Source organism: Muscardinus avellanarius (assembly GCF_963383645.1).
Source record: "Muscardinus avellanarius genome assembly, chromosome: 1".
NCBI lineage: Eukaryota > Metazoa > Chordata > Mammalia > Rodentia > Gliridae > Muscardinus > Muscardinus avellanarius.
The window spans coordinates 110,970,235-110,979,368 of NC_137786.1; positions in this window are offsets into that span (position 1 = coordinate 110,970,235).

The following is a 9,134-nucleotide window of genomic DNA, read 5'->3' on the forward strand; positions in this document are numbered from 1 at the left end:
TGTTTGTATACTTTGAATTTACACAGACTTCAGATGTTAAGAAACTTTAGTGTTCTGATTTTGAGCAGCTTCTTATTTATTGATCCACTTGGCATTAATTGATTTAACCATTATTCCTAAAAGACTTCTTTAGTGTCTGCCTCTTAGCAGTGATAGGTTATGTATTTTTAATTGCCTAAGTGCATATATACCAAACACTACAGACAATTCATATTTACAAAAAAATTAAACTATTTTATAAAACTGCACATTACATTTTTGGTGAAATACAATGCATTCTGAGAATAGCATATTTAATACAATAAACATTCTTAAAGTCTGCATGTAGCTATAGTTACTATATTTTGTCTTTCATATACTTGGTAAATTTTTAATTATTACACTTATTTGTGTTACTCATTATTTGTAATGTTTTTTTAATTTTTCTGAGAAATTGTCCCATTGCATTAGCACTTCCTATGTTTTTAGGCTTATATCTACCAAAGGACACAATTCGCAGTGGTAGACTGTAAAACTGGTATAAATAGAATGCAGTTTTCTGACCATTAGAACCCAAATATTAAGAAATACAGGAATCCATCTATGCATGAAACATGTAAAAAAAAAAAAAGGTTTAGTCTAATTAAAAATCTTACTGTGGCTCCAAGTGAGACCACTTCATCCAAAAGAATTTTTCCCCAATAATGTTTGCTTTAGAACCAAGAGAGAAAAGTGAAAAAATTGTCGGGCAGATGTTACAGTAGGGACAGAAGGAAATCTTTCTTCCTTTCTTGCTGAAAGTAATATTCCTTTTATTTATTCTGACTTTGTTCTAAATAAAATAATGTAAACTGCAAATTTAAAAAATCCACTGAATTGGTAAAGTTATAATATTTGTACTTAGAATTGTAAATGCCTTTGAGATTAAAATGTAGATTTGCAGTACATAAAAACCTTTTTAAATGATTAAAATTTTAAAAGGGCACATATTGTGTTGGTTGGGCTTGCCTTCAGTTAATGCAAACTGATTGCAAGTGGATGTCATGTTTCATACCTTTTTTTCATCAGGAAAAAAGCAGCAAGCCTTCAGGTGTTCAGTGCTGACACGATGAGCTGGACTTTATGCTGCTCTTTACAGTAATAGATGTTACATTATATGTGGGGACTATGTGTGCACTGGCATATAAGACAGTGACCTCAGCGGTATTAGCTTTGCACAAACCATAGCAAACATTGTTGGATGACTACATATTCAGTTATGACATTCTGGCAGCTAAATTGCTACAAGAGTTTCTTCTCGCAGAAGTTTAGAATATAAAATTTTTAATAATTTACTCAGACAGTATAACTTCTGACACACACAAATGCTTACATCTTATTCATGTGTTTATCTATTCCTCTTATGTATTCATCATTTAATTGTTTCTCTAGATGATGTTAGCACTTGGCTACTTAGAAATCCTCCTTTAAGCTGGGTCTTGAAGGCAGTTCTTCAATTAAATGTTTCTACCATAGAATGATATACTCTATTGGTAGCCAGGCGTGGTGATGCACTTTTGTAATCCCAGTACTTGGGGGGCAGAGACAGGAGGATCAGAGGTTTGCAGCCATCCTCAGCAACTTAGTGAGAGATTTTGCAACTTAATAAGACCCTGTTCTTTTTTTAAAAAAAAAAAAAATTGGGTTAGGGTTGTAGCTCAGAGGTAGAATGCCCCTGGGTTCCATTCCCAGCCCCTCAAGAAAAACATACATATATACACCATTGTCAAGGTTTTTGTTGTGTGTTATCTTTTACAATAAGTCCATTTGACATGCCCTTTTAGTTTATTTTTTCTCGTGACTTTGTTAAATATGCTCTCCCTTTTCTCTTCAGCCCTTTCCTGCATTCATTTCCTTCTTCCCACCCTCCAGCACATCTACTCAGTGGTGCTGTGCTGTGTGTCAGAAGATAAAGCCAGGTGTGTTGTATTATTGTATAAAGAATTTTGTATACATGTTTATGAAGTGGCAAAATCAGCTAGAGGAGGTATGTTCCTAACAGTGTGTATTTTCAGGACCTATGTCCCTGAGGAAAAAGAGAACCAATGGCTACAGTTGTGGATAGATAACATTGTTTAGAAAGCTGAATTTACTGTTCTCAAGAGCATTTACCAGGAATATTAGATCTGTACAATGGTGAATATCTCCTGATTCCATGTGCATTTCTTCTTGTGAACAGTTTACTTGGTGCCATTGCTGAAGAGAAAAACATCCAAGTGAGAACATGAATGAAGTCTTAAAATATAAAATATTTTTACTTCTCTATAACCTAAAGACTACATTGTGCATCTTTTGTAACACTGTCACTTGTCATGATAAACACTGAAATCGCATGTTAAACAGTTGCCTATACTTCAGTCAGTGGGGGAAACTGGCCTTTTCCCTCCACTGTATGATTGTTCCTTAAAAGGTAACTTGCTAATTTTGTACTGTGTAATCCTACTCTTCACAAAATAGGTTTCACTATTCTATATTAAAACTGTTGGTCAAAAAATGATCTGCTATTCAAGTAAATTTGCTTTGCTTTTTTTTTAAAAATATTTTAACATGCCTTATTTAATATTGTTGTCATACTATCAAATAAGCTAAAAGACAAATTTTTCATTTTTTGACAGATATAACCTTGCATAACAAATCTTTAGTATGGGATGATTTTGATACTATCTTTGGGGTTTTGCACTGGATATTAAAAATACTTGCACAGTATATTGGAAGAAAATAAGTAGTATCTTGCTTAATTTTTAATATTTGGGGACATTTTTAAAATCAGTGTTTCAATTAGACTAAAAATTCTATTTTTATTTACTTTTTAAAAGAAACATTTGTCAAAGTAAAACTCATTCAAAACTAATGTTTGTGTGAATTTGCATATATATATTTTCATGAAATAAATATAGTTTGAGTTAAGAAGGAAAAAAATCCAAACATATGGATCCTCCATTCATGAGGTTAAAGGTGATTCATCCAGTGTAAGAATAACCACAGTGTATGACTAAAACAACAATTAAAAAAAAAAAACAGTAAAGTTCTTTATATTCTAAGAAGCTTTAAAAGAACAATTCAGGGGATATTGATAACTGCTACGCTGTTAGTCTGTCTCTATATGCACTCAAATTTTATGATCCCTCTATAGTAAAATAAAAGCATTCATAACAATTGTTCAAAACATTTTTTTCCTTGAACATAAAATTTCTGTGCTATTATGTTTGTTTTTATTATAGCGTAACTATTTGCTCTTAAACTCTAGAATATATCTAAATATTTCCTTTGCTTTTCCTCCCTTCTCCTCCCATGTAGACAAATCTATGCTCTCACATATATGTACTTAATTTTTGGAAAATTTAATGCTATGTTAAGTCAAGTGTGTGATTTAAAGTATAACCAGACTTTTCTTCTTTAAGTTTTTGCAATTTCCTTTTTCCACAGATAATTATGGGAAACATTACCAATTAACTGATAATAAGCACGCTGTCCTCTGCTGTATAAAGTCTGAATAGATACCGTGTATGTTTTTATGTCCATGAACTTGAGCTACTCGTGTGCAATTATGTGTATGGGAATGGAGCAGTGTTCATGATTTGTATCTACATCATCATATGGATGTATATTTATTAATAAAGTCATTACTTTAAAACCTGCCATGTGCTTACTACTATATTTTTAGTATAGTACTTTTCAAGTAGAAAAATGGCGCATGGTAAACCTTTTTTAAGATTGCAGATAGTATATTTCTCTTAGAATTTTGCATTCTGGAATCCATCCCTCTTTACTTTTTTTTTCCTGCAAAAATAAAAAATAAAAACAATAAAAAGAGCTGGAGGTATATCTCTAAGGTAGAATACCCCTGAGTTCACTCCCCAGCACCACTAAATAAATAAATAATGAAAAGATTTGGAGTTGGGTGTGGTGGCACACGCTTGTAATCTTGGCATTTGGGAGGCTGAGGCAGGAAGTATGTGGTTGGCAGACAGCCTCAGCTACTTAGGCCCTTTGCAACTCAGACCCTGTTACAAAATAAAGAATAAAAAACAGGGCTGAGGGTATAGTGCAGAGGTAGAATGCCCCTGGGTTCCAACCAAGTACTGCAAAAAAGAAAAAAAGAAAGAATTGGGGTTATACCTCTGAGATAGAATGCCATTGGGGATTGAACTTTGCATTCTTCCTCTGAACTATATCTCAGCACTATGATTTTTCTTAGTTTGAAACAAAGTCGTTCTGGTTGAGAACCTGTGATCTTCCTGTCTCAACTTCATCCTTAGTACTGGGATTATAGGCGTGTACTACCACGTCTGGCTTTATTTTGGCTTAGACTAGCATGTACATCATTTATTTATTTATTTATTTATTTGTACTGGGGATGGAACCCAGCGGCATTCTACCTTCATGCTACACCCCCAGCCCTATTTTTTATTCTTTATTTTTTTAAACAGGGCCTCACTGAGCTTCAAAGAGCCTCAGTAAGTAGCTGAGGCTATGTGCGAACCACCGATCCTCCTGTCTCAGCCTCCCAAGTGCTAGAATTACAAGCATGTGCCACCATGCCCGTCTATGTACATCATTTGAAACTCAGGCCGGGCATGGTGGTGCATGCCTGTAATCACACTACTTGGGAGGCTGAGACAGGAGGATTGCAGGTTCGAGGACAGCCTCAGCAATGTAGTGAGACCTGGAAGCCTAGCAAGACCCTATGTCAAAACCAAAAGGTAGCCACACACGGTGGAGCATGTTTGTAATACCAGTATTTGGAGGCTGAGACAGGAGGATCACAGTTCATGGACAGCCTCAGCTACTTAGGCCCTCTGCAACTTAGACCCTGTTCAAAATAAAGAATAAAAAATAGAGCTGGGCGTGGTGGTGCATGCTTGTAATCCCAATACTTGGGAGGCTGACACAGGAAGATCACGCATGTTCGAAGCCAGCCGCAGCTACTTAGTGCGGCTCTCAACAACTTAGTGAGATCCTGTTTCCAAATAAAATCTAAAATAGGTCTGGGAGTGTATCCTGCAGGTAGGAACGCCCCTGAGTTCTATTCCAGTACCACAAAAATAAGAATAAAAATAGAGGGCGGGCGTGGTGGCGCATGCTTATAATCCCAGCATTCGGGAGGCTGGAGACAGGAGGATCGAGGTTTGCAGACAGCCTCAGCTACTTAGTGAGGTCCTTTTGGAACTCAGTGATACCCTGTTTCAAAATAAAGAACAGCTGGGCATGGTGGCACACACTTGTAATCCCAGCACTTGGGAGGCTGAGACAGGAGGATCGCACAGGTTCAAAGCCAGCCTCAGCTACTTAGGCTCTCAGCAACTTAGTGAGACCCTGTTTCAAAATAAAATACAAAATAGGTCTGGGAGTATAGCCTGGAGGTAGAAAACCCCTGGGTTTCACCCCTAGTACCACCAAAAAAAAAAAAAAAAAGAAAGAAAGAATAAAAAATAGGCCTGGGGGCATAGTTTGGAGGTCAAATGCCCCTGGGTTCCATCCTCAGTACTGCAAAAAAAAAAAAAAATTTTTTTTTTAAATATGGCTGGGTGTAGCTCAGAGGTAGAACGTCCCTGGGTTCCATCCCCAGTACTGCAAAAAAAATAAAACCAGGCTGGGGTGTACCTTAAACATTAAATGCCCCTGAGTTAAATTCCCAGTACCACCAAAATTAAAAAAGTGACAAGCCCACAGTGGCCTTGATCCCGAGTGCTTGGAAGGCCTGGACTGGACTGCTGGTTTGAGGCCGGCCTTGGCAGTTTTGTAAGATCCTGGGTTCAGTTTCCAGTACTGGAAACAGAATTGATGACAATTGATGACACTTCCTTTTTTTCTTTTGGCTTTTGCATTACAATAAATATTTTTCAAATAATTACTTAATTCTGCAGAACTCAGGAGCATTCTACCTCCGTTATATACCCTCGGCCCTATTTTTTATTCTATTTTTGAAACAGGTTCCAAGTTGCAGAAGGCTGAGGTTGTCTGCGAACCCGGATCACCCTGTCTCAGCCTCCCAAATGCTGGGATTCCAAGTGTGCAGCACTATGCCCGGCTAAAACAGACTTTACGTTCTCTAGACAGGAGTTTGGTCACAGGATTACACAGTGCTATAAGATGTTCAGAAATGTAGTCTCTATGTGAACAGGTCCAGTTATTGTCACGGAGAACAGAATGGATTTTAGTGGCACTCTTATCACATCCCCATAGATAAGGTTTGTGGCAAGTGGAGTTTAGGGTAGAATGAAGACGCAAAAATCATATATTTCATGAAACCAAGTTGAAATTTTTCTCGAGTTGAAGTTTTTAAAGCTAATTTGTTAGTAGTTATCTTTTTTTTTTTTTTTTTTTTAGGTACTGGGGATGGAGCCCAGGGCAGTTCTATCTCTGAGAGACACCCCAGCCTTATTTTTTATTCTTTATTACTTATTTTTGCAGTACTAGGGATGGAACCCAGGAGCATTCTACCCCCGAGCTACACCTTTAGCCTTATTTTTTATTCTTTATTTTGAAACAGGGCCTCACAGAGTTGCAAAAGGCCTCACTAAGTATTAATTAGCCAAGGCTGTCCGCAAACAGTGATCCTCTGGTCTCAGCCTCCTAAATGCTGGGATTACAAGAGTGCGCCACTACGTCCCGCTTATTTATTTTGTGAAACAATCTCACTAAATTGCTGATTGTCTTGCTGACTGAGGCTGGCCTCATACCTGCATTTCTCTTGTCTCAGCCTCCCAAGTCTATATTGGCAGTAGAAATGTATGCCACCACCCCCACTTGACTCTAGATATTTCATTCCACTTTATAAATGAAGAAACCAAACTTTAGGAAAGGTTACATAACCTGGTGACCCAATACTATCATGAATGCTGGATTGCCAGGTGTGGTGGCACTTACCTATAATCCTACTACTTGGGAGGCTGAGATAAAAGAATCACTGGTTGGAGGAGACCAGCCTCAGCAACTTAGCAAGCCCGTGGGGGGAAGGAAGTGCTGGATCTGGGACTTACCACTTGACCAAAAAGTCCAGGTTCCCTTTAACATTAGGCTGCTTTAGAGATTTCTGAAACCTGTTCTACTTTCACCCTTCTTATATATAGAGTATATGAAAGCCATATACTCTGTACTGATTCAACTGATTATGTTGTGGCTGTTCAAAACTTTTTTAGTCAATTTCAGGAGGCCCTATCTGCTAAAATACCTAATTGCTGATAAGATGGGGGAATCTTCTCTGTTCCCTCTGAGAATTTCCTCTCAGATCCTCCCCCCACGTATACACTGTGCCTCTGCTTGGGAATACAGAGTCCTGTTCCTCCATTGCACTCCTCCCCTCCCCACCCATGCCTTCTTGATTCTATGCTCTTTCCTAGCTTTATATTTGGTGTGACTCCACCTGTACCAGGACCCGAGGCCAGTGTTCTTGACCCCAGCCCTGAGTGGAGGTCAGGGAGGAAGAGGTTGCTTTGCAAGTGAGTTAGTATAGGGGTAGAAAGAACGTGATCCACCGGGGCATGGTGGCACACACTTGAAATCCCAGCATTAGGGAGGCTGAGACGGGGATCAGGCTTCACTGACAGCCTCAGCTATTTAGTGAGGCCCTCTGCAACTCAGTGAGACCCTGTTTTAAAATAAAGAATAAGAAGTAGGGCTGGGGGTGTAGCTCAGAGCTAGAATGTCCCTGGGCTCCAATCCCAGTACTGCAAAAGAGAAGAAGAAAAAAAGAATGCAATCCCTTTTCTTTCATCATAAAGATCACCAGGCAGAGCCAATAGTCTCTGATTAAGGGTTCAAGACCACCCTCAGCAACTTAGAAAAGGCCTTCTGCAACTTAGTAAGACTTTATTTGGTTTTTGGTGGAACCCAAGGGCTTTTCTACCTCTGGGCTATCCTCCCAGACTTATTTTATACTTTATTTGGAAATAGGGTCTCACTAAGTTGCTGAGAGCCTCACTAAGCTGAGGCTGGCTTTGAACCTGTGCAATCTTCCTGTCTTAGCTTCCCAAGCACTGGGATTACAAGCGTGCACCACCACGCCCTGCTTGAGACTGTTTCAAAATAAAAAATGAAATAGGGTTGGTGGCAATGGCCCAGAAGTAGAATGCATCTGGATTCAATCCCCAGTACCACCAAAAATGTAAATAAAAGCCTTTTCCAAGTGCTGCTGAGCTCTCTTTGCCTAGCAATCAGATCATTACAAATTCTGCTGCTCTCTGAACATTCTTACTGGCACCTACTAGTTTGACTATAGAAGGATATATTTGAGAATAAATATTTTATTTATGCAAAATCTATAGGGGTTAGCTTGACACTGGTCACACTGGCCTCTCCCAAGGGAGACCAAGTCCCAAGGGAGTTCATTCTAGGTCAGTCACTAACACCTTGAGCTGAGGACAGGGACGCTGAGCAGAAGTACTGGAGATTTCAGGTCTGGCTGACAGGCTTTCATTTTGAGGCTGCTTCTGGAGAGGCCTTCAAAGGTCCTGTAGTTCAAACTAAGCACCCCAAATCTCCATACTCTGAGTTATCACTTAGTGAGCCCCAACATTAGTTAAGCCAACAAAAACCTTTCCCGAGAGGTCATGTAGGGGTAAGGTTGTCGGGTGAGGCAAATAAAGGATGTTAGCTGGGCGTGGAGGCGCACATTTGTAATTCCAGCATTCGGGAGGCGGAGACCCGAGGATGGCAGTTCGCAGACAGCTTCAGCTACTTAGGCCCTTCGCAACTCGGTGAGATCCTGTTTCAAAAGTAAAAAAGACTATTAGGGCTGGAGGTGTAGCTCGGAGATAGAATGTCCCTGGGTTTTATCCCCAATACCGCAAAAATAATTATAGAATTATAGGATGTTGTTATAAGAATGTCCCTGAAAACTCATTTGAAGTTCAGCCAGGCGTGGTGGCGCACGCTTGTAATCCCAGTGCTTGGGAGGCTGAGACCGGAGGATCGCACAGGTTCGAAGCCAGCCTCAGCTACTTAGTGAGACCCTGCTTCCCAACAAAATATAAAATAGGTCTGGAAGTGTAGCCCGGAGGTAGAAAAGCCCCCGGGTTCCCGGTACACCACACACACACACACACACACACACACACACACACACACACACTTTTTAAATTTGACGTTCAACTCGAGTGTGTACTGCACTGCTT